The 27,411-nt window shown below is 36.2% G+C and overlaps 1 protein-coding gene and 2 non-coding genes across 10 annotated transcripts in view; 1 reads left to right on the forward strand and 2 right to left on the reverse strand.

Moving 5' to 3' along the window:
- The window catches only part of MGAT4C (MGAT4 family member C), a 777,011-nt gene that overhangs the window by 693,330 nt on the left and 56,270 nt on the right, over window positions 1-27,411 (reverse strand). The gene's annotated exons all lie outside the window — the stretch shown is intronic.
- On the forward strand, window positions 3,187-3,297 carry LOC127491203 (U6 spliceosomal RNA). The gene has a single exon (XR_007919792.1). It is a non-coding gene; the product is annotated as a U6 spliceosomal RNA (small nuclear RNA).
- On the reverse strand, window positions 8,951-9,008 carry MIR3059 (microRNA mir-3059). Its single transcript, NR_162722.1, has one exon. It is a non-coding gene; the product is annotated as a microRNA mir-3059 (primary transcript).

A 27,411-nucleotide genomic window follows, 5' to 3' on the forward strand; every position in this document is an offset into this window, starting at 1 on the left:
ATAAGTAGCAGTGAAAAGGGGATATCAGATCAAGACAAGGCTTGCTTTGCTTTATTTATGGTTAAGTATATTAGGCCATGTTTGAATGAACAGAGAGAGTGGGGTTCAAAGAGACTGAGGATTCAGAAAAGACAAAAGTGTGAAAAGCAATGGGAATGGAAGAGTATGGATAAAGGGACTGCATTTGCATTGAAGTCTTCGTGGAGGAACGACACAGGACCCTGCGCTGTTCTTTTGTCTGCTCGGCCCTCCCCGGGTTTGCTGCTGGTTCTTCCCGGGTTGGCTACCGACCCTTCCACCTCCGTGGAAGGGCGGTTCCCCCTGCCACTTTTCCCCACTTCCGCGGGGGAGCGGCACACCGCCGGCCGGCTCTCTCGGGGGCTGCACAGGTGTTCCTTCAGATAGATGTTCCCCTTAGATGTTCCTCGTGCATGTTGTCTCTCTCCTCCTTTATAGTCCTTCTACCAATCCCAACTCTGCTACCCACACACCGAGTACGCTGCTCTCCTGCAATCAGGAGCAGGATCAGCTCCTGCAGGTCATCACCCAAGCTAGCGAGAGGCAGCTGCACAGAAGTTGCTACTCTCTTCTCAGCACCATATTGTGGGAAAGCAGATGCATAGAATAAGTCTTAATTCCAGTAACTTAGTCTAGTCCGAGTTGCTCCCAGTTGCTCCCCACACCTTCATGTGCGAGCTATCTGTGTCCTTAACCCCTCAAATACATTTGGTGAAATCCTAAGGGGACTTTAGAAGATAATCAGTCCATGAGAGTTGTGTGCTTGTGAATAGGATTAGTTTCCTGATATAAAGAAATCCCAAAATCTTGTTCCTTCTCTCTGCTCTGCACTGTGTGAGCATACAAGCAGATGACAACCATCTGAAATTAGGAAGAATATCCTAACGAGACCCCAGGTCTCCCAGCTCCTTGATTACAGACTTTTCAGCCACCAGAATGCTGAAAATTACATATTTTGTGTTTAAGCCACTCAGTCTACTCTACTAGAGCAGCCTGAACTAATACAGAGAAGCAGTACATCAGTTCTTAGAAGTGGAAGCACAAAGATTAAATCTACTTTCCTTTGTTAGGAAGTTAAACCATCTACTTAAATTGGTAGAAAGATGTAGTTAAAGAAGCAAGTAAAGCAGAGAAAATGTGAATTCACTGTATAATATGACAGAGTAAACTTGCTGAAGCAATATTGTGCATTGTGGAAAGGCCACCTGAGTTGGTGACCATGAAATTATTGAGACTCCATTTTTTGTTCAACTCTTAGCTGCTGTGGTATAGCATATAGTGGGGTTTGTTCAGAATTTCAGTCTATGAGATTAGAAATAAGGGATTCAGGAATATTTCTGAAGGAGTAATAATTAATATCATGCAAGGAATAGAGGCTGGGTATAGAGGAAGAATGTGAAAGTAGAAGAGAGCTTGTCAGGAGTAAGACAGTGTTCAATGAGTTGGACACCTCCATGTAGAAGTTGCTTTTGATGAGGGTAGCTGTTGGTGTGGTCAGATTGTGGAACCATCAGTAATTTTAAACAACTAGAATATTTGTAATTATCTATCCCCAGAAAAGGAAACTGAAGGAGGACACAGAACCATACAATTTTTTTCCTAACTTGTTCAGTTTTAATATGTAGTAAAAAGAGAGAGAGCAGAGATAACATTGGGAGTAGCAACAATATAAAAGGGAGACTCCTAATCATGAAGAGCCAATGATATATGTTTATATATAAAATTAAGGTCTATTTTTTTTTTTTTGCCAGAATGTCTTGGCTTTCCATGCCTGAAATACTCTCATGGCTTTTTTAGCTGGATCCGAATGCTTTAAGGGCTGATTCTGAGGCCAGAGTGCTGTTTAGGACATCTGCCATTCTATGAGTCTGCTGTGCATCCCGCTTCACATGTTGGATTGTTCTCTCCTTTTTAATTCTATCAGGTAGTATTAGCAGACACTAGTCTTGTTTATGTGATCCCTTTGACTCTTAATCCTATCATTATGATGAATTATGAACTGAAACTGATCACTTTGACTAGTGAGATGGCATTGGTACATGCCACCTTGATGGGATTGAATTGGAATCCCCAGGCACCTTTCTAACTCTACCATTTGGGGCAAGTCCGATTGAGCATGTCCCAAATTGTACATCTCCTCCCTCTCTTATTCCCACTCTTATATTTAACAGGGGTCACATTTCAGTTAAAAAAAAAAAAAAAAGACCTAAATGAAAGATCTCTGTGAGTGAGATCCCAGCGGAAAAAACAGGCTATCAAAGAAGGAGGTACCTTTCTCTGAAGGGAGGAGAGAACTTCCACTTTGACTACGACCTTGTCTAAATAAGATTGCAGTTGGTGAACTCAAAAGGCTTCCATTGCCTTGGCAGCTCATGACAAGAGCCTCAGGTGATTACTGACACCATAAATAAGAGTCTCAATTGTTAAATCAACAACAGGAGTCACTGTACACTTATTCCCCATGTAAGATCTCTGTACTTCATGTGTTGTACTATGTGAAATAATGGTATAACTAGTACTCAAGCAGTACTTTACATTTTTTGTTTCTGTGTGGGTGCAAATTGTTGAAATCTTTACTTAATATATACTAAATTGACCTCTATATAAAGATAATTGAAAATGTATCTTGATGTGAATGGGATGGGGAGAGGGAATGGGAGATGGGAGTGTTGCTGGTGGGAGGGAAGTTATGGGGGGGGAAGCCACTATAATTCAAAAGCTGTACTTTGGAAATTTATATTAAATAAAAGTTAAAATATATAATATATATATATATATATATATATAAATTTAAGATAAATGGAAACTTTTGTGAATGGAGAAAAATGTCTCAGTTTTGGAATGTACTGCTTTGTAAGGAGCCAGACAGAAAATATTCATGGGCACTGGATGAGTAATATATTGTGAAAAGCTTTAAAATATAAAAGATTAGGTTGTATCTTCTCTAAAACTTCTTCCTACTCCAGTGTCTTTTCTGAAACAGAAATCTGATGTCAGTGCATTTTTTTTTCATTTTTAATCTTCTCATCTCCTTAAAATGGATAATACAGATTTCTAATTCAGCTATGTTCCACTGTAAAAACCCTATGTTAAAAGTGAGACAAAACCATTTTGTGAACAATGTTAAATAGTATAAACTTAAATGTAAAACAAACTTTTGCAAATGTTGTCCCCATCCTCAGAATAAGACAGCACATGTACTAAAATGTGAATGATACAGAAATTAGCAGGGTCCCCCGCAAGAATGATATGCAAATTTGTGAAGTGTTTCATATTTTTTACTATTTGTTGAACACTTTACTTAGTGTAGGGTTAATCTTATGAATATAAAGTTAATTAAAAATAAATCTTTGTAAACATTAAGAATGGAAAAAGGAGAAAGAGGAGGAGGAAAGGTAGGAACACTAGAAGGAGGAAGGGATTGGTGGGAAGTATCACTATGTTCCTGAATATGTATATAGGAAATACATGAAATCTGTATGCCTTAAATAAAATTTAAAGAGAATATGACATTGTAGCTACAAGTCTATATTTTATCCACAATTAAAAGCTAACCTGCCAAATTAAAATACCTGACTTGAAATTAAAATGTATGTATTGCAATATTAAACCCTTTTGAAAAGTAACATTCAAATTACATAGCTTATGTTCTTATGTAATAAGTATATATTATAAGCAATACATATTATAATTGAGATATATACATGATAAAAATTTTTCTCTAAGTAAAAAGCATCTGTTCACAACATACCATTCCTTAAGAGCTTTCCATAGCTATAAAGCTTCTCTAAGAGCAGTGAAAAGTACCATTATTACAAGCAAGTTCAATTCTGTTACTGATTCAAACTCACTGTTTCTGAAATTACAAAGATATTCAAAGCAAAATGTTCATTTTCACTATGGTAAGAACCCTTCATTATTTCAATCATTTTCCAAATACTTTCCAGACAATCTTAAAAACCATGTTCTCTTTTCTAAGGACAATAGAGTTAATTTTATTTCACATTATTATAAAAAGATATGGATTTTTAAAAACCTGCTTTTTTCTTTCAGAAAAGAAATACTACTTTTGTGATATTTCCCATGCCACAATTTGTATATAATTCAAATACCATGTAAATGGTCAATATATACAGTTTTGTCACTTAAAAATAGCTACTAAAATGTTTAAAATAATCATGGTCATAAGATACGATTTTATACTTATAAAGCTTTCTAGTATAGATTTTGCCCAGTAGAAAATTTGAAAGTCAAATGGAAGAAAAGGATTACACAGAACTGTGTATATAACTCTGAAACTCAAAGATCTAATACAACTAACCCTCTCTATCCATAGAATTTACATCTATATACAATATTAGGGTAAAAATACAAATTCAAAGAAACAGTATGATGCTACTTCAAAATATTCTTGGTTTCCTGAATTAAGTTAATGTGCCTCTTTCATGAATGTTTTGAAGACACCTCATACAATATAATAACTGTTTATAAGCACTTATGTTGCACTAGGTACTATTAGTAATCTAGAGATAATTTGAAGTATATGGCAGAATATGTGTGGGCTCTATGTCATTTTATTATATGAAGGACTGAATATCACAGATTTTGTTATCCCTGGTTGCCCTGGAACCAATCCCATTGGATAAATGGGATAGCTGTATAAGCTTTTCGTAGACAACATGAAAATGAATGATAGCTGAAATATTATTTATTTTTAAAGTTTAATGTCCTCCCCAGATTTCCTAGTTTATATTTGGAAACTATTTCTGCACAATATATTATTTAGTGTATTTTGTCTATAAAGCAAAATGCCAATATATGCTTTTATAAAATTTCTCTTTTTTAAAATATGATTTATTTTTTTGAAAGGCAGAGTTAGAAAGGCAGAGAGAGAGAGAGATCTTATGTGTGCTGGTTCACTCTCCAAATAACCAAGGCTGGGCCAGGCCAAAGCCAGGAGCCTGAAACTCTGTCTGGGTCTCCCACATGGGTGCAGGGTTCCAAACCCTTGGGTCATCCTCCACTGCCTTCCCAGGTACATGCTTTTCCACCATGGAGCTGGATTGGAAGAACAGCCACAATTCTAGCCTGTGGACATGTGGGATGCCAGGCTTAACGTACTGCACCACAGCTTTAACTCCTAATAACATTTCTGTATTCGGCTTTATTTTTTATTTTTTATTTTTGACAGGTAGAGTTATAGACAGAGAGAGAGTGAGAGAGAGGAAGAGAGAGAGAAAGAGAGAGAGAGAGAGAGAAAGGTCCTCCCTCCGTTGGTTCACTCCACAAATGGCCGCTATGGCTGGTGCTGCACCGATCCAAAGCCAGGAGCCAGGTGCTTCTTCTTGGTCTCCCACATGGGTGCAGGAGCCCAAGCACTTGGGCCATCCTCCACTGCCTTCCCAGGCCACAGCAGAGAGCTGGACTGGAAGAGGAGCAACCGGGCCTAGAACCTGGTGCCCACATGGGATGCTGGCGCCGCAGGTGGAGGATTAAGCGAGTGAACCACGGCACCGGCACCTGCATTAGGCTTTTAAGCTTTTAAAAGTTTTCTGAAGAACTTCAGTGCATTCATGACCTTCAAAAAATCAATTATCTTTAGGCAAGTAATATAAATATGGCCTTATTCTTTTTGTTTTTATATTTATTTATTTATTTATTGGTTTTTGACAGGCAGAGTGGACAGTGAGAGAGAGAGACAGAGAGAAAGGTCTTCCTTTCCTTTTGGTTCACCCTCCAATGGCCACTACGGCTGGCGCACCGCGCTGATCCGAAGGCAGGAGCCAGGTGCTTCTCCTGGTCTCCCATGGGGTGCAGGGCCCAAGCACTTGGGCCATCCTCCACTGCCTTCCTGGGCCACAGCAGAGAGCTGGCCTGGAAGAGGGGCAACCGGGACAGAATCCGGCGCCCCGACTGGGACTAGAACCCGGTGTGCTGGCGCTGCAAGGCGGAGGATTAGCCTATTGAGCCGCGGCGCAGCCAAATATGGCCTTATTCTTAAATATATCAAATATAAACAAGAAATTTTGACACATTTGTAATTTGTTATCTGAATTCAGTTATACTACTGCATCCAAAACCACTTAAGATACATAACACTTAAAATTTTGTTTATATTATATTTTAACTTACTTATTTTAGGTTTTCTAAGTTGATATACATAGAAATTTCAAAAAAAATGTCAAATGGTTTTGTCTTATAAGCTGTAAAATAATTTGTTAATATAATATGCTGCATACAATAATTTTCTCACTTTTTGCACAGCAGTAAATAAAGAAAATGAATATTCAGCAGATAATCAATTCTCTTGGAAAAAATTTCTTAAGAACATAACTATCATATTTCTCAATCCTATTCTTGAGTGTTAATCCTGGAAAACAATAAGTTTAAAATTGGAAAATTCATGGTTACTATCCAAAGAGTAAATATAAACATTTACTATCCAAAGAGTAAAACATGAACATTGTTTTTATGTAACTGGAAAGAGGTCAACTAATGCTTACTTTTAATTCAGAATACAAAATGACAGCCTGTGAATAGTCCTTGACCCTATGAACCGGAAGTATATTTGAAAATTTCAGAAATTTAGCACATGAATGATTTTGCTTTGGCACGATGATTAATTTTTCTTTTACAACTACTGGAGATCTAAGAATATCCCAACTCTAAGATGCTATTTTAAAACAAAAAGTCTGGGGCTGGCGCTGTGGTACAGTGGGTTAACAACCTGGCCTGAAGTGCCGGCATCCCATATGGGTGCTGGTTTGAGACCCAGCTGCTCCACTTCTGATCCAGCTCTCTATTATGGGCTGGGAAAGCAGTAGAAGATGGCCCAAGTGCTTGGGCCCCTGCACCCACGTGGGAGACCTGGAATAAGCTCCTGGCTCCTGGCTTCAGATCAGCACAGTTCTGGCCATTGTGGCCATTTGGGAAGTGAACCATCGGTTGGAAGACCTCTCTCTCTCTCTCTCTCTCTCTGCCTTTCTTCTCTGTGTAACTCTGACTTTCAAATACATAAATAAATCTTTTAAAAATGTCCCTTTTACATACTAACAGAGCTATCAGAAATAATAGGATTTATTTAATACTTTCATCCTTTTTAAAGTATATATATATTTATTTAAAATTAAACTAGTATAACAAGTAGCAAAATGTTTCCTATATTTTGATTAAGCAAAAGCTTCTTCACATCTTTCAGTATTTTTGTAAGGTTTGTCCATTTATTTAGACATTGATTTTAAAGTATAGTTATCCTATGGCTATTTTTGGCCATTTCATTTATCTATTTTAAACTATTAGCAATGTTGAGTCCTTTTATCTCTTTCTGGGTCAAGGTTATTAAAGATTCATATACTGTTTCCTTAAATCATACAATCTCTAGTATACACTTCTGAATCTTAGAAAAGCATCACAAGTATTAGTTGGCTAATATTAACCGACAATATGCCTCTTTACAAACCTTATTTGGTAGATTGCATTATTTATCAATAAGTCTTCCTGTTGTCCAATACCTGCCAAAGTCCAGTACTTGTAGTGTCTACTTCTATAAATAATGTTTAAATTAGCTATGTGAGGGGCACATTGTAGCACAGAATATAAACTCTGCCTTTATATGCTGCTTATATATGAGCAGTGCTTCAAGTCCCTGCTGCTCCACATCTGATCCAGCTCCCTAGTAACTCACCTAGGAAAGCAGTGGATGGAGGACAGGTCAAGTGCTTGCACTGCTGTCACCCATATGGGATACTCGAATGGAGTCCTAGGTTCCTGGGTTCAGCTTGTCCCAGCTCCAGTTGTTCCAGCCATTTGAGGAGTAGACTGGAGAATGGAAGTGTTCGCTCGTTCCATGTAATAGTGTAGGAGACTTTAATGCAAGGGAGGTTTATAAATATGAGGGCAGAGTTGAAGAATATTAACAGGGTATACAAAGTATAACAAGGAGCTGTGGGAAGGAACACTTACTGAAATAGAGTTGATTGAATCTGGTGCTGTATCTACCACTACAAGAGTAATTCAAAGGAACTGTGCGGAATTTGATAGAGGAACTTAGCAAAGACGAATTCATCACTTAGCCTGGAGAAAACCCCAAAACTAAATAATTCAGCTTCATTCTGCTCAGCCATACCCTTTCCTGAGGTTTCCTCAGGCTTAATAGGATGTTATAAAAGAAATAAAAGGCCATTGGTAAAGCCAGTAAAAGTTGGTCTGGCACTCAAGCAGAGTGGAGAGGGGTGAGAAGTAGACCTAGAGGGAGAAACAGGATGTGTGTACCACATCTGTCTTCCCAAACATCCTTCTCTCCTTCATCTCATCCAGGTCCAGGGGACATCTGGTTCATTTAAAACCCTGTTGGAATTCTGCCTTTCCTTGGAGTAGTTTAGTGGACTGAAGCACCAGCTGGTGATGCTAATACCCCATCAGCCCTCGACATGTCTCAAAAAGAGACGAAACAACAGAAGTACTTAGAATTCTGTCATTCATTTTTGACTCCTTGAAGTAACTTTATTATGAAACACAGGGCATTCTAAGCATAACAACAGTTACAAATTTGTACTTATGAATGAGGTGTGTCACTGTAGAACACATTCTGAGATCCTATGATTCTTTGTGGCAAAAACTCATGAACACGATCATTTGGAAAAAAGTTTCAAAGTTAGTATCAACACATAGGAGGCTCCTCCACTGATACCCCAACAATTTCAAAACAGTAACCAAAACTATTCAATTTAAAAAAAAAAACCTCAGAATTTGAAACTTCATCATCTTTAATGTGTACTACATTTGAGGAAAGGGCTAAGGTGACTTGCAGAAGAATCATGATGCAAGCCCATTCTGTATGTTTCAGCCTTTGCTTCCCTTAAGGACTCCTGGACAGTGAAGAGAATGTATCTGCAGGTGATTACTGAGCTGGAGAAATAGTAAGGCTGTTCACCCAACCTTCTCTTCCCTAGAGGGCAGTTAGAGCTACACCCTATGGGGCAGAGAGGAAAGGGCGTACCACCTGTGTTACACCTGTGTAAAATAAAAACGAAGTAAAGGTTCTCATTATCTATTAAAAGACATTTCATGGTTTAAAATGGCATAGAAATTCTTGAATAATGAAAATGTACAAAGGTATATATATTCAGATTCAAAATAGTCATGAAATAAAACACTTTTTGTCTTGAGAATGACCAAATGTCCTATTTCTGTGTAGTCATCAACGTATTTTGAAGAATGAAAAGACATGTTTGTATAAATGAAATACCAGTTTCGGAAGATATTTACATAGTTCTATGAATGTAATTTCTGCTTTGCATTTCTACTTCAGATTTTGGATTCCAAGTTTCAATATATAACAGACATGAGTTCTTGCAGTGCGCCTAATTTTCAAAGGAAGTATTAACAAGGGTATATTAAGAACATAAGTGAAATACAGAAACAGTACTTTATAAGATGAAACTATGAGCACAATTTCTATCTATTCATTCCTTAACTCAATGTCCACAATAAGTCTTTTTTTTTAAGATAAATGAACACATGAATGAATATCTGCATACATGGTCAAGTTAATAAGTCCAAGTCCATGAAAGCATATTCTTTTGCCCAAAACTACCAAAATACAAGCAAAGCCTATCTCTAGTAATGACTGTTTGAGAATCAAGATCTGAAGTGACAGAGTACTCCCATGTAAATCAATAAGGATTTGTTTCAGCTGTAGAAACAGGAAATCAACCTCAGGTACTTCTACTAAACAAAAATTTGAGATGTTTGTTTTAATGAGGCAGAGCTGTTTATCCCTGTGGAAAGAAGCATCAAGGTTCTCTGAAGCGTCTTTTGTTTCAGCTTCTGTAGTGATTGCTATTGAGGTTTGATTTCCCTCCAATTTCATCTACTCTCATTCACTCTGCTCACAGGAATTTGACATCTAAATTTCCAATGACCAAAGTCAAAGTGGTAAAATCCTCTGAGTACTGGCCAGACCTCTATTGCACTTCTGGACCTGCCTTCTCAAGGTAGTATTAGGTAATAGTGATACTGTCTACTTTCATACTCTCTAATACACCCTCCACAAGGTACCCAACTAGGATGATTTTTTATGAAAATATTGATTTATTTATTTGAAAGGTAAAATTACAGGGAGGGAGAAAGACAGAGTGAGAGTGAGAGTAAGTGTGTGTGTGTGTGTGTGTGAGAGAGAGAGAGAGAGAGAGAGAATCTTCCATCATATGGTTCAATCTCCAAATGGCTGCAGTGGCTTGAGCTGAGCTGAGCTGATCTGAAGCAAAGAGTCTGAAGCTTCCTCTGGCAGGGAGTTGGATCAGAAGTGGAGCATCTGGGAATTGAATTGCCACCCATATGGGATGCTTGTGTGGCAGGTGGTAGCTTTACCTGCTATGCCACAGCACCAGCCCCAGGAGGACCTTTCAAATTGGAAATTTTATTGTGTCCACATTCTGCTTAACATCCTTCAGGGCCCAGAAAAGGGCCTCAGAAGAAAGCACAAATGTCTTATTTCAGCCTACCAACTGTTGGTGTCTATTATCTGTGTTCCTCAGAAGGCTATTATTGCAATTTAAGTTTGAAAAAATACTCACTGTACAGAAATTCTGCAATGAAATCTTGTCCCACAACAATTAATTATTGGTAAGGCTGTCCCTTGATCATTCTAACCTACGAAAATATCTCCAGATATTTGCAAGTGACCCTGGGAAGGCTGGAACACTTCTTCAATTCCAATAATTCCTTACTAAAATATTACTAAACTTCAATCACAGTGAATTATTTAACTTACTTCATAAGCAACCTTTTTTTCTTACTTCTGGTACTTCTACATGCTCTCCATTCTTCTCTTCTGGAATAGCTTTTCATCTCTAAAGACCTGACTGATTACTGAAAGAACAACAAATATCATCTTAGGTATCTTCTTCTCTGTGACCACTCCAAAATATGGGTTTTGTCTCTTTCCTAGGTGCTATACTTACCCTGGACATGATGATTTAAAAATAGCATGTGATCTGGTCACTTGTTTGTTTCATCTTCTACATTTAAGCTCTATCAAAGCAAAAAATACTGTCCAATTCAGCATTGTGCCCTTGGTTCCACTCCTACAAGGGGCTTCCAAATCACTGGCATATACCAGGTAACTAAAAATAAATATATGGAAGTGGCACTAAACTTGGAACCAGATGAATCAATTTTGATCTGTATTGCAATACCATTTGTATCTGGGCAAGTCTCTAATAAATTCAGAGTATTCTCTGATCAGTGAGGATTAAAGGAGAAAATGTATGTAAATCTCTTTACATACTGATTTACAGTTATAATCATTGTAAATTCAAACTATAATTTTCTAAATGTTAATAGAAATGCTGTTGAGCCATAAGTTTTATTTTCCTAATGGCTTATACTTTCTGGACTGTGCAGCTTGTTAGAGAATTTAAATGGCTGTCCAAGTAGGCTTGATTTAAAAACAATTAGTCAATTCTACTATTTAATCAGGCTGTACTAGTACAGGGGTTGTATTAATTTGCATTTAACCAGCTTCTCATAAATTCACATGCACCAACTTCACAATTATTTATTCTTAAAATTACATTTTCTCTAAATCCTGAAAAAACTTTTGCTTTACAATTCCACAAAACAACTAAACTATGGGAAACACAATAACTTCTGCACAGCTGTGAGTTAATAAAGATTTTAGAGAATTTTGTTTTGTTTATGAGAAAATTTCATAATTTCTCTTAATATAATTGATAACTGTTACAGAAATATCTTGCATTTTAATCATGCAGATATGTCTTTTGCTGTCTAAAGAGAAATTAAAAACTGTCAGCAGCCTGTTATTTTCAATGGCAGCTAGGAAGGAAATTTTTTTAAAAAAGGTAATGGTTGATATATTCAATTTCAAAGATCACAGTGTTGGGTCACAAAAAAGGGGAAAGGAATATGTAAAGTATCCTTGAAAATGAAAAAAAAAAAAGCCTACCCACAGAGTGAATTTGGAATTCTGAGTTTTCAATAGTTAAATCTATAACATATCATAATTAGGGCCAAGATATTTAATTTAGTTAGCATCTACTGTGTGTAGATTGAAAAATGAATAGGAACAAGCTCCATATTAAGTACTGCTATTTATCAATTTATAAATGGGTATTTGATAAAGGTGATCTAACTATATGTAAAATTCTTTTTGTTATTCTATCTGTAGCTCATAAAAGAATGTTAAATGTTGATGAATTATTAAGCTAAACAATACTAAGTGGATGACAATAAGACACAGTGATCTACACAGTTAGACATTGTTTTCAACCTTCAGGTAATACAGGTAGTTAGAAATATTACAGGCACTGGCAATGTGATGCAGAGCACTAAGCCAATGCCTATGATACCAGCATCCCGTATCTGAGGGTGAGTTCAAGTCCTGGCTGCCCTGCTTCAGATCCAGCTTCCTGCCAATGCATCATCCTGGTAGCAGCAGATGATGGTTTAAATGCTTGGGGAGACTAGGATGGAGTTCCAGACCCCTGGATTTGGCCTGGCCCAGCCCTGGCTATTGTGGATATTGGGGAATAAACCAGAGGATGGTAGATTGATTTCTCTCTCTCTCTCTCCCGCTCTCACTGTGCCTTTCAAATAACCAAAATAAGCAAGCTTTTTATTAAAAGAATCTGAGATATATATATATATATGTGATATGTATATGTGTATATATATAAAAATATGTTACCAATATTTCTAGTTGTAAAATAGTCTTATAAATGACATGTGCTCTCTGTATAACCTCAAGAATACATGATTATAAAAAACTGGAAAGACAGTATAGTCAGCAATTAAACATTCACTTCCGGGGGCGGCGCTGTGGCATAACATAGAAAGCCGCCACCTGCAGTGTCAGCATCCCATATGGGCGCTGGCTCAAGTCCCAGCTGCTCCACTTCCAATCCAGCTCTCTGCTATGGCCTGGGACAGCATTAGAAGATGGCATAAGTCCTTGGACCACTGCACCCATGTCAGAGACCCAGAAGAAGTTCCTGCTTCCTGGCTTCAGATAGGCCCAGCTCTGGCTGTAAGGCCATTTGGGGAGTGAACCAGCAGATGGAAGCTCGCTGGCTCGCTCTCTCTCTCTCTCTCCCCACCCCCCATCCTCCTTCCTTCTCTGTGACTCTGCCTTTCAAATAAATAAATAAATCTTTAAAAGTAAATAAATAAATAAATATTCGCTTCCAAGTCCATTCCTCACTGAAGCTGAAATCACTGGGGATTTTGGCTCACGTGCTTAACATATCAATCTATTCAAAGATAACTGACTTTAACACTTGGGAATCATATGAATAAAGATGCTAGGTAAGACTATAACTGAATGAATGCATTAGGAAATAATATATAAAAACAGGGAAGAGTTCTGAGAGCAAAACTGGAGGAAATGCCTAATGTTGGGAGTCAGACTTGAGAAAGAAATAGAGTTCAGAAGTATAGAGTGTATAATACCATGTAAACCCAAGAAGAAATATGAACAGGAATGATATCCAATGACTGAGTACCCACGGAGACCTTGAGGGTGAAATGTGAATTTTAATGTGTTGCTGGGATCAGAATTACTCTTTTTAACCTTAGCAAAGCCATATCATAACAAAATGATCAGTAAATGGAGGAAATTAAATTTTTGAGGTTATCAATAGATAATTCAACCAAAGCAGCTAACAGACATTCATGCCAGTTAATTAATAGTTAAAAGTGTTGTGTTTAAGAATAACTTTTAATTTAAAGGAGCTGCAAATACATGTGCTTAGAAAAATATTAAGAATAATCATATATTCCTGAATGACAGCTTTTCTCAATATACAAGTATTTCTTTCCTAATTTTCCATTCTTCTAAATAACAGACTTACTCTTTTAATATTTCACTCAATTTTTAATGTTAAATAAAAATAAGACAAGTGCATAACATTGAATATTTTAACAGATTATGGGCTTTTTGCCTTAATATTATTTTTATTGTATTTATCTGTGCAAAACGCAAAGACACTTCCACTTTGCTGAGGTTTCTAATGTAAAACCTACATAGGCTTTCATTTATTTATAAACAAACAGTTCCTAGAACTGAATGCAAGTACAGTGATTTTTGTCTATTTAAGGATAATTTGAAATATCATAAAACTAGTAGCAAAGAGAAAGAAGAAGAAACAGTACAGTACCTCAAATTGTAAAATGTTTCCTAGTCTTTCAAAGGGGCAACCTGAATTTTAACTGCATCAATATATTGGTTGTATAGGGTGGGGGAACCTGTCACATGGCAAAAATGTAGTTGGTTTTAGAGATTACATAGTATGCAACTCAAAACTCATGACTGTCTCTGTATACAAAGATATCTGCTTGTTCAAAGGAAGCTATTTCTCTAGCAACTATTGAGCCCCATTTAGCTAGTATAGAGTTACTAACTGAAAACTGTATCACCATATTAAATTTATGTTAAAACCCCTGAGAACATAGATGTATCTTGGTTGAATGGTGATGATCCAGGTTTGCTCAATTTTATAATAGGAACAACTTTGGTCATTTTGGACCCTAAAGATTACTTAGCATACAGTTTGAGCATAAGAGGAATCAACCTGATGAGTTGTACTGTTCATTTTATCTTTCTGGTATCAATGTGAAGAAATTGAAATTCTATATATTTTGTCAAAATGTAGTCAAAAGGGAAGTAGGATTCTGGAAAAGGGTTCATTGAGTGATGCGAAGAATAATCCTCCAGAAACTTTATACAAATTGCATACACACTTTAACAAGAGCTGTGGTGGAGGCTCATAGGATAGGGAATATTTCCCAGGAAATTATTAATACAACAACAAAAAAACTGTAACTATTAAGTATTTATGACAGCATTCCCAAACATGAGGTTGAATTCAATCTGAAGGTGATTTTGTATAGGCTATATGTTGTTTTATAAAGAACTAGAAGAGAGGAGTTCAAAGACATCAAACACAAAGAAATGATAAATATATAAGCAGACAGGAATGTTACTACCTTGATTTGATCATCACACATTATATATGGTATTGGACTGACATTTACCCATAAATGCATGCAATTATGATGTTTCAATAAAAAAGAAAAATAATTAAAACACTTTTAAAGTGTATTTGAAAATTAATAGTCTAGGACTATGCTCTCTACCTGTATTCCCAATCACTTTAAACTAGATCTGTTTCACTTTTATTCAGTTTTGATTGGTTTCCTAGGTATTTGGGTACAGGATACTTGTTTAGGGAGACAAAACACACACACTTGCTCATGATAAAATTTTAGTTTTACTCAGAAAGATATTTAAAGACAATTCAAATGACAACACTTTATTTTGGAGGGTATTCTGGGAAAAATATGACTTAATGAAAGGAATACACAAAAATAAACAAATGGGCAGTAAAGGTTTGCTATTATGCCAGTTTTCAATGCAGGTAACTTAAGCTGAATCTCCTGATTACTTTGGGAATCAAAAACATCATTTGTATGAAACAAAGACATCAGAGTTTCTCTAAACTAAGTGAAAGGACAAGTAGTGGTGCATTTTTTTCACCAACTCCAGTCTGACAATGGTTGAAGGTTGGTGGGGTGGGACTGGGAGGCATTAATTTTCAGAAACTTCAGTCCTGACTTCTGTGTCAACCATATGAAGTACAGTCCAATTGCAAACTTCAAGGGTTATGGGCTGGCAAGCCAGCATCTGGTAGAAATAATCATTAGGATTTTGTGGGAAGGTGTGAGTAATCAGGATAGCTCAGCACCACAAGAACTTATCACATCAAGGACCAGCAGAGTGAGAATGCAATAAACGATGATGACATTGTAGAATAGCAGGAGAAGCTGCCACTTGTGACACTTGCATCCTACATTAGAGAACTTGTTCAAGTCCCAGGTGCTCTGCTTCCTATCCAGCTGCCTCCTGATGCTCCTGGGAAATCAGTGGAAGATGGTCCAAGTAGTTGGACCCCTGCACCAGTGGGATACCCAGATAGAGTTCCTCGTGTCTAACTTTGGTCTGACCTAGCCCCAGCCACTGCAATCACGTGAGGAGAGAATCACTCAATGGAAGATCTCATCTCCTTTCTTTTTCCTCTCCCCTCTCCTTTCCTTCCCTCCCCTTTCTCTCTCTCTCTCTCATTTTCTCTGTGCTTCCTCCTTTCTGTCATTCTGCCTTTCAAACAAAAGATTTATTTATTTATTTTGAAAGTCAGTTGCAGAGAAAGATGTAGGGAAAGAGAGAGAAAGGGAGAGATACTCAGTCCTCTAGTTTACTACCGAGATGGCCTCAAAGGCCAGTGCTGGGCCTGGAACTTCAGCCTGGGTCTCTCAAGTGCGTGGCAAGGACCAATTCACTTGGGCCACCTTCCGTTGCTTTTCCCAGGCCATTAGTTGGGAGCTGGGTTGGAAGTGGAGCAGCTGGGACACGAATGGACACCCATATGGGATGCTGGCATTGCAGGCGGGGGTTTTACCTGCTATGTCACAATGCTAGTACCTTCAAATAAATAAATAAATCTTTAAAAAAAAAAGGCAACAATGAAATTTTCAATGAAAATTTGTGAATTGAGGATATCAATCCCATGAGAGGGACCGGGGAGGAGAAAAGTCCAGCACTGCTATGAGAAATAATGGCAACAGAACCCAAGGATTTGCAATGGTCCCAGCTAAGGAATGCAGTAAAGAATATTCATGGAAGAACATACTAGAAACTAAGGATATTACAATGTTTCAGTTAAAGCACATGAAACAAACCTCAAAAATAAAAAGCCATGGAGCTTTAATACTTTTCTATAATCTGTTTCTTAATTTCTGTGGTTTTCAATTTATGAGAACATTCCTACATTTTTAAGGAATATTAACCAGTTAAGTATGCATAGGTTTTTCTAAGAGATAGCTAATACCATAAGATGTAGAATTAGAACAAAATTGAAGAGCACTAAGAATAACTAGGAACTATGGAAGTTCTAGCTCATCTTTCCTACTCCACCAAGCCCACCTCTACAATTAGTTAGGTAATGGCATCTTAAGTCAGTATAGCATTGAATTCCAACAAATACTTTTATCTTCTGAGTTTCTTATTTTTATCACTGTAGTTGCTTCAGAATAACTGCTATTTTTCTTCAACATCTTCATAGAAATCCAGATTATATATTTTAGTGTCTTGGAAAATTCAAGCACACTACTTTATTGACTGATGATTTATTTAGGATGAACTACACCAATCAAGGGCAAATTAACAACTTTGGAAAGAAAAAAGTATCAACAGAGGTCTATATTCCTTCAGTTTCTGTTGGAAAGGCTTGCTGTAATGTGTGAGTGCAATTGCAAAAAAAAAAATAGAAAGATCTTTTGTAAAATTAGATTTACCAGGTATTTTTATCAGGCTTGATTCAGTACTTAACTGATAGAAATCACATATTAAATAACACTTTTTAAGATTTTTAAGAATATTTTTTATAACTTGGTACACAGGGATGTAGGGAAAGAGTTCATGAGAATATATTAACTAGATAATAATATAAAAAAATAATAAAAAAGATAATAAAAAATAATAAAAAATTAACTAAGATAATAAAATATAAAATGAAAGTAGTAAATTAATATGTAATAATGCAACTTAAAAGAATATAGATGTTTTTACATGGAAATTTTGTTATGTAAAGTGGTATAGCTGGAAAAGGCTACTGGGTTATGAAGGTGTATTAGTTCCCTTTTAGGAAGAGATCCTGGAGAATTTGCTCCTGCATGCACATTGTCTAGCTCTCATTCTCTCTCCTGCTACCTCAGTGCATCCCCTGACCCAAGAAAAACCTGGTGAGCCCACTGTGAGAAGGGAGCTATCTGAGAGTGCAGTAGAGAACACTCAGAAGAAAGCAGGAGGCCAGTGCTGTGGTGTAGAAGGTAAAGCTTTCTCCTACAATGCTGGAATCCAATTATCTGGATTCCAGTTATCTGCTGGGTGCCAATTCTAGTTCTAGCTACTCCACTTCTGATCCTACTCTCTGGAATGGCCTGGGAAAGCAGTGGAAGATGGGCCAAGCCTTTGGGCTCCTGCACCCACGTGGAAGTCCCGGAAGAAGCTCCTGGCTTTGGATCAGCCCAATCCCAGCTGTTGCTATCATTTGGGGATTAAACCAGTGATGTAGGACCTCTCTCTGTCTCTCTGTGTGTCTCTATAACTCCGCTTTTCAAATAAATAAATAAATCTTTAAAAAAAAAAAAAAAGGATGAGGAGGATGGTTAGGAGGAGGACAACGAGGAGGAGGAGGAGGAGGAGCAGTAGCAGCAAAAGGGCTAATTCTTTGATCTTGGATTCCCAGCCTCTTTAACTGTGATAAATTTATCACCACAATGTGAGTTATAGGTTCAATATATAAATTTGGGGGACACTGTTCATTAAATAGCACTATATAAATGTTCGCCAAATAAACTTAGTGATTAATTTTCATAGGCATACTGTACATATTAAAATATCATTACATATTTTGCTTTATTTGATTTTAATGAGTATCTTGTCAAATATCTAGACTAACATTAGTATTTTTCATAGGAGGGAAATAAATAAACAAATTAAATATATAAAATGCCTTGTGTGCCATTACCGTCATAGCAGAAAACAGTAATCATTTCCTTCTAGTGTGTGGTCCTATTCCTATTTTGCTACATCACATGACCTCAAGAGCTTCAATTTCATAAAATAAAGCGCCGTATTTCAATATGAGCACAGGATATAAGAGCAGCAACAATAAAAATGCCTTGGTTCTGACATTTCTACTTATTTTTCCCTTAAAGCAATGAAAGATAGCTTTACTAAAAACTAAACAGTAATAGATGAAATAAACAAAAATCTTAGCTTCACTTCAATTTCCTAATAGTATAATCATAGTAGCACTTGTTCAGGCTGAATTAAATTAAATTAGAATTGATTTTTCTACAGATTTAATTTATAACCAGAATAATTCTCAAAGATATTGTATGAAATACATGCAAAAATCATATACAAGTTACTTTGTACATTGCCCTAAATAATGTATTTTCCCTACCTGTGACACAGAAATTTTGAAATTTATTTAAAGTAAGAATTTTTATAAAAATAAAGAGCTTCCATGAAATTCAGGACATTAAACAGATTAAAGTGTGTCTTAATTGAAGTGTGGGATGGGTATATGAATGCAGAAGTCTGGACTTTCATATGCAATCTCCCCTTTTCCCTAAGGCAAGACAGTAGAACCCTTAATTGCTTCATGCTGTCAGAATAACTTAGGTATGCAAATTGCACATGATACCTGAACACAGTTTAGTATTATATATACATATATACATTCTTCTTAGAGTATACATGTAATTTATTAAAGATAAAGGATAGCCACAAATGGGACTGTGTGCTGCCTCATTGAAGTCAGATCCCTACAATGTAATACAACCACCCCATACCCCAGCTCTTGCCTTCCCACTGACTTTAAACTTAAGGCACTAAAAGATAGCCATTCTGTCTAACAAGAAGTAATAATTCAGTTTCCAATTCAGCTAAAACTGTAGCCTCCCCTCTATTTTAACAGCTGAAATTCTTATGTACTCCATGGGTCATATCTGGTCACTTTTAAAACCTCTTAAATTCAGTTACTATGGAACCAATGGGCATCACATACAGTATCCCCTGGGTGACCTGAAAAAAAGTCCGCCTGAAAATGCCTTTTTCTGACAGTTTCTTTCCAAAATTATCCAAATAACATTTTATACTGACCACAGTTTTTGGGATGCTTTATATTTTTCTTAAGATAGGCGGCAAAACTCTTGAATGAGATCTTACATCATGAGCTTCCACTGAAATTCAACAAACTGCACTTCAATCATCCAAGGTTCCTTTGGTCTTACATTGGTGTCACAAAAAGAAAATTGCTGTAAAACTTTGCAATCATATACCGCTAAAGGTTCTTCTAGACCATGTTGGCAGGTTATCAAAGAAGCACATTTTTGGATAAAGATGAAATCAAAGGAATTTTGATAAGCTCCCAAATATTAGAATACAAAGCTAGTGCACATTTTCATTTCTAAGCAGTTTTTAAAAATATATAACATTCACATTTACTTAGCAAAATTCCTAGGCATAATTTTTATTATCTTTTTATTAGCTTTAAAAATGTTTTGAGATAAATATATTTATAAATCTTTCCCTTATAGATAAGAAATTGAGGCACAAAAAGATTTAGTAAATTTTTTTTATCAATTAAATAGTGGATGAAAAAAATCAAGATTCAAGCAGAGACAACTGGAGCTCCAAATATTTCTGCCTATAACCATGTTTACAAACTGCTAAAATTTTCATTCAGTGGATCACAGACAAATAAATTAGATATTTAAATTCATAAGTAGCAGATTTTTTAGGCAAAACTGGGAACTCCATAACATCCTAAGTTTTCAGAAACATTCTTCATTTATGTTACTGATGTCATGGTCCAATATCTTCTGATCAAAAATATGAGCATTGTACTAATATGGTGTTAGCTTTCAAATTTAATATAAGAACTTATTTATGTTTCCTAGTTTCTAAACCAGAAAGTAAGCATCTTTTCAAAGTAACACATGAAAATGGCTAATTTTGATACAGGTAATACATTCAATAAATATTTAGAACTGTTTGGGACTTCCATGTCTAAGAGGAGTAACAAGATCTTCCTGCCAGAAACAATAAAAATACTACACAAAACATGGTCCAACAATTATAGACACTGGATCAAGCAAGGAAGGACAGCAATCCCCAAGATATAAGAAACAAAAAGGATGGGGTCAGCATTGTGACATAGCAAGTAAAGCTATCACCTGCAAAGTTGGCATCCCATATGTGCACAGGTTTGTGTCCCAGCTGTCCCACTTCTGACCCAGCTCACTGCTAATGGCCTGGGAAAAGCAGCAAAAGATGGCCCAAGTGCTTGGGACCCTGCTTCCCATGTGGGAGACCTGGAAGATGTTCCTGGCTCCTAGCTTTAGCCTGGCTCAGCCCTGGCCATTGTGGCTATCTGGGGAGTGAGCCAGAAGATGGAAGATCTTCCCCCACTTTTATCTCTCTATATAGAACTTTTACTTTTAAATAACCAACTAAATTAAAAAAAAAAATGAAAGGAAATAAATGGTAAGTCCCAAACAAGCCCCAGCTTATTAACTTGAAAGAACATCCAACCTATTTTTTTTTTTTATTCCTTTACACATTTGTTTTCATTTTATTTGAAATGGAGAGAAAAGATCCAACTTCCATTTGCTGGTTCACTTCCCAAAGGCCCACAACAGCTGAGGCTGGACCAGTTCAAAGCTAGGAGCCCAGAACTCAATCTATGTCTCCAATATAGGTGTCACCCAATATAGGTGGTACTTAAGCAATCACCTGCTTCTTCCCAGATTGGACGTTAGCAGGAAGCTGGATTAGAAGCAGAATGGCTGAAATTCAAACCAAGCACTTGACCAGTATAAGATGTAGACATCCCTAGATAGCACTTACTGTTGTGCGAAATGTAAGCCTCCCCATTTATTATCTTTAGCAAGAAAAGGTTGGGGGAGGGGGGATTCAGAGGAAGCTCCCAAAATTCTGAGTTGAAGAGACTCAACTGAAAGTACTCTCAGCTCAATGGAGAGAAATATGCATAAACAATATACATGAATATCCAAATAATTACCTGGAGCAAAAGAACCCATACAAAAGGAGTATATAGTGGAGAACTCCACTTGCCTAAAACTTGGAAATGGAGACAAATTGATACTAACCACAGATAGGTGATCACCTGAGAAAGACATTGTGGGAATATTTTGCAGATTTCACAATGGGATGAGGTAACTGCTGTAGGTAATAAACATATTCACTATCTTCATTTTAGTGATAGTTTCATGAACACATAAATGTATCAAAACTTAGCATTATTATGAAACTTAGTATTATTACTCATTGTAGTTTTATTTGCATTTCCCAATAGCTAGTGATGCAGAGCATTTTTTTATGTGTCTGTAGGACATTTATATTCCCAGCTTTGAAAAATGTCTATTCATGATCTTTGGTTATTAAAAAAAAAAGAGGGTGAATTGTGGGAGGGAGGGAGGGGAGTATGGGGAGTATGTTATCTTCTTAGAATTGTATTTATAAATACATGAAATCTATCCTCTGTATCTAAACAAAAATCAAATTATAGCTTACTAAAACTAAAAAACAATTTTGCTCGAACTGTTTTGGAAAATTCGGATTTTTTTGTTACTAGTCTTCATGGAATGACAACATTTGATAAAAGAAAATTAAAATACTCAGCTAGGTGAGTTGTAGAAACAGAGTAAAAGTAAATTGTTTTCAGAGGACTGCCATTTGATTAGCTTGACTTGCATAATGGTGGAGTTTTATTGTTGCTATTTTTTTCTGAGAGAGAGAGAGAACGAGTTAGTTACAGAGAAGAAGAGAGGAGAGAACACTCAAATCCACTGGTTCACTGCTCAAATATGCAAAGGCAGGTTTGTTTCCTACTGATGTGTAATTATTATCATAAATCTGGTGGCTTAAGACAGTAAAATTTATTATTTCACACTATATGTGGATCTGAAGTCCAGGCATAGTTTCATGCATTTCATATTACTGCCGTAAGAGATTAACAGAAACTTATTTTCTTAAAGCAACACAAATTTATTCTGTTAACAATTCTGGGGATCAGAAGTTAAAATCAGTTTTGATAAACCAAAGGGGAGGTGTCAGTTGTCAGCAAAACTTGTCCCTCTGGATGCTCTCAGGAAAGAGTCTGCTTCCCTACCCCTTTTCAGCTTTCAACGATTACCTCTATTTCTTGGCTTGCAGCCCCCTTGCTCTATCTTTAAATGTAATTATTAATTTTAATCTATTTGAGAGAGAGAGAGAGAACACTTCCAACCCACTGGTCCACTCCCCAAGTCTCCCCAACTCCAGTAATAGCTGAGCCAGACTGAAGCCAGGGGACAGAAACTCTATACAAGTATACCACGTATTGGCAGGGACTCAAGCACTTTATCCATTTACCCATTTGTTGCCTTACAAAGTGCACATTAACAGGAAGCTGAATTGGAAGTGGAGTAGGTGGGACCAAGCACTCTAAAATGGGATGCAGGAGTTCAAAACGTGGCTGCATCACAATATCCACCCCTATCTTCATCTGTAGAATGAATCGCTTTGATATCTCTGCTTCTATCTTTGCATTGCCTGCTATCCACTTGACCTTTCTTGCTTTCCTCTCATAAGAAACTTTTTGATTGTATTAAGTTCCCACCCAGATAACTGACAATAAGTTCCCATTTTAACATCTTCACACACATTTGGAAAGTCTCTTTGCTACATAAGCTAATATTCACAGGTTCCAGGGATTTGGACACAGATGTCTTTAGGGGAACATTTACTCAGCATACCAGAGTGCTTAGGTCCTCTCTCCAGTCAACAGGCTGAAATTATGGTGATTGATAAGTCAGCACACTCCTATGAGGTCTGAGTGGTTGACAGATGAGATTAAACGACTGAGGTCCCATTTCTTACTAGATAATGCTAATCGATGCTATAGGATATCTTTAAGATCTATCAATATGGCTCTCTCACCACATGGCAGTTCCATGAAAACCAGGTAGAGAAAATTTGTCTCATCACTATGATGTGTGGTATATAATCTTAGTTTCAAGTTACACAGCATTTTCCAAAGTTAAATAAACTATGAAAACTCACTGAAAATTGTTATTATAAGAAAAAACAGAAAACCTCTACAAGGTATTTTTGACATTTTAAAAATATTTTGTCCATTTTTAAAGGCTCCATCTATGATGCATTAAAAATTAACAATGAACACATTTTCAAAGTACAAAAACATTTCATAAAGCCGTAGCAGGTTCAAAGCAGACAAATAGAGTCAACTGATGACAATCCTCTCATCTGCCATTTTTAAGTGAAAAACAAACACAAAAACTCTAGTCTGCAGGTGTTCAGTATAAATCAGATACTGAGTTACAACATATGTTTCTACTCTCTAAGGAATTTATGCTTCTCAAAAAAGCATTTTGTTACACAGTGTAGCTTATTCAATTTTCTGACACTTTGAAAAGAATGTAACAGAATATAACAATATAAGCATTCTTATGGCTTCCTTATTGGTTTACAAACCATATAATGAAACATAACCTCATATTCAACTTTAGTGAAATCACAAAGAGAAACTACCAAAAGAAAAGTATTAAATGTGATTCAAAACATAAATTTTTATATAAATAACAAGTCAGAATACAGAACAAAATGGTAACTGTTTCTGACTTCTAAAAAATTATGAATTTATTCTACCATTCTTAATTGATTCTTGTCTATACAAGAATATATCATAAAGTATGTAGGATAAAACAAATCTGCAGTCTACTCTTCACAAAGTTGCATTCATATGAAATTTTTCCATTCTATCACAGACACACAAATCTTCACAGATTGAATATAATAGTCACTTGATGTCTTCTTTATGTACTTTATTGGAATTTTATTAACATTGTGGGTATCCTTGGATGATGTGTCTTCAAGTAAATTATGAATAATCACAGGGCAGACATTTCATATTTATGTACATCAACAGTGTTCAGATATATGCTTTGAATACTACCTCAAAATAATTTATGATTCAGTAAATAACTTCCACAAGTCTAATTATTTCACATGATTTTAAGCATTTGATTAAGTTTATGCTGGTATAGGGACAGATAAATTAAACTCTATTCAATAACACACAAATTTGTATATGTGTTTGATATGAGTTGCTCTTAAATGACTATAATTATACTTACAGAGCAGTTCATATATTTATCTATGCTCTCTATAACTTGAATATATTTAAGAATAATATTATTATCTTCATTCTATCAGAAATTATTTGATATGAAGATTGGCATTTGATGTTAGTGTTTGTGTTAATTTCAGGAACAGAACCGATTTTTCATACAATATCAGTATCCCATGAACAATTAGATAAAATATTTTAACATAAATACCACTTTACGGTGACAACAACAATAAATACAATGAGCAGTAACTGGGTTTCTATATCTAGTATATAAAACTCACAACTGAGTACACATACATACAACTATATACATACATATTTTTACATTAATCAACATTTTTATTTTCCATACTAATAAAATATGGGAAAATAGTGCCTATTAAAAACATAACTACCAGGGGCCGGCACCATTGTGCAATAGGTTAATCCTCCGCCTGTGGCGCTGGCATCCCACGTGGGCGCTGGCTCTGGTTCCAGCTGCTCCTCTTCCAATCCAGCTCTCTGCTATGACCTGGGAAAGCGGTGGAAGATTGCCCAAGTCCTTGAGCCCCTGCACCTACATGGGATACCCAGAGAAAGCTCCTGGCTCCTGGCTTTGGACCAGCAAAGCTCCGGCCATTGCAGCCATTTGGGGAGTGAACCAATGGACGGAAGACCTTTCGCTCTGTCTCTCCCTCTCACTGTCTGTAACTCTACCTCTCAAATAAATAAATAAAATATTTTAAAAAGCATAACTACCAACTATTCCATTGCTATTTTGTTGAATATTAAAATTCTTACAAAACACACTGTATGACCCACTATCATTTCTACTTAATATATAATTAGGACCTCAAAATGCCAAAAATTTTGATGAATAGGACTGTGATCACAGTAGACAATTAAAAGGAGAATCAAAAATAATTGTGCTTTTAAATAGATGATGTATTTATCAGAGAATGTGGATATATTTCTAGATAATTCATTAATACATAGAGAATTCCAAAGGCAACACCTTACCTTTGCATATTTTTGACACTGAGACCAAAGATCCAATCTTCAAAATAAAGGTCTTAATATGTCTTCAAAATTTAAATGATAAATCAGGAAAAATAATATTTTTGAAATTCTTAAAGAGTATAAATTTTCAGTGGTTTTCTTAGAAGTCTTTAGTTATAAAATGTACTATTATGAACAAGCTTGTAGCTTGAATTCTAAAGCTCCCAAACTTGATTTCATATGTTGAAGTTCTACCTCCAATAGATCAGACTGTGACTGTACCTCCATATCTGTGGGCTGGAAGAACTAATATCATCAAAATGTACATACTATCAAAAGCAATTTAAGGATTCAATATGATCCCAATCAAAATTCCAATGACATTCTTCTCAGATCTAGAAAAAAATGATGCCACAGTTCATATGAAAACACAGGAGACCCTGAATAGCTAAAGCAATCATACAACAAAAACAAAGCTGGAGGCAACACAACAGCAGATTTCAAGACATACTACAAGGCAGTTATGATCAAAACAGACTGGTATTAGCAGAAAAAAAGACATGTAGACCAGTGAAGCAGAATAGAAACTCAGAAGTCAATTCATGCATTTACAACCAACTTATCTTTGTCAAAGGAGCTAAAATCAATCCCTGGAGCAAGGACAATTTCTTGAACAGATGATGCAGGGAAAACTGGATCTCTACATGCAGAAGTATGAAACAATACCCCTGTCTTACATATTATGCAAAAATCCACTCAACATTGATCAAGACCTAAATCTATAACCTACACCACCATATTACTAGAGAACACTGAGTAAACTCTGCAAGACATTGGCCTAGGCAATGACTTCTTAGGAAAGACACCAGTAACAAAGGCAATCAAAGCAAAAATTGACAAATGGGATTACAGCAAGCTGAGAAGTTTCTGCACTGCAAAAGAAACATTCAGCAAAGTGCAGAGGCAACTGAAAGAATGGGACAAAAGATCTGCAAACTATTAAACTGACAAAAGATTAATATCCAGAATCTATAAAGAGTTCCAGAAACTCAACAACAAAACAATCTGGGTAGGAAATGGCCAAAGTACTTGAATGGGCATTTTTTCAAAAGAGGAAATTCAAATGACCAACAGACACATGAAAAATGCTCAGGATCACTAGCCATCAGGGAAATGCAAATCAAAACCACTGTGAGGTTTTATATCACTCTAGTTAGAATGGCTCTCATACAGAAATCAACAAACAAATGCTGGTGAGTATGTGGGGGAAAGGAACTCTAATCTACTGTTGGTAGGAATGTAAACTGGTACAGTCACTGTGGAAGACAGTATGGAGGTACCACAGAAATCTGAAAATAGATCTACCATCTGACCTAGCCATCCCACTTCTGGGAATTTACCCAAGGCAAATGAAATCATCATATGAAAGAGTTATCTGTAACCCCATGTTCATTGCAGCTCAATTCACAATAGCTAAGATATGGAATCAACACAGATGTTCATCAACTGATGTCTGGATAAAGAAATTATGATATATAAACACTGGAATAATACTCAGTGGTTAAAAAAAAAAGAAATCTTGTCTTTTACAACAAAACGGATGCAACTCGAA

The sequence above is a fragment of the Oryctolagus cuniculus genome, chromosome 11, assembly GCF_964237555.1.
Source record: "Oryctolagus cuniculus chromosome 11, mOryCun1.1, whole genome shotgun sequence".
NCBI classification, from domain to species: domain Eukaryota; kingdom Metazoa; phylum Chordata; class Mammalia; order Lagomorpha; family Leporidae; genus Oryctolagus; species Oryctolagus cuniculus.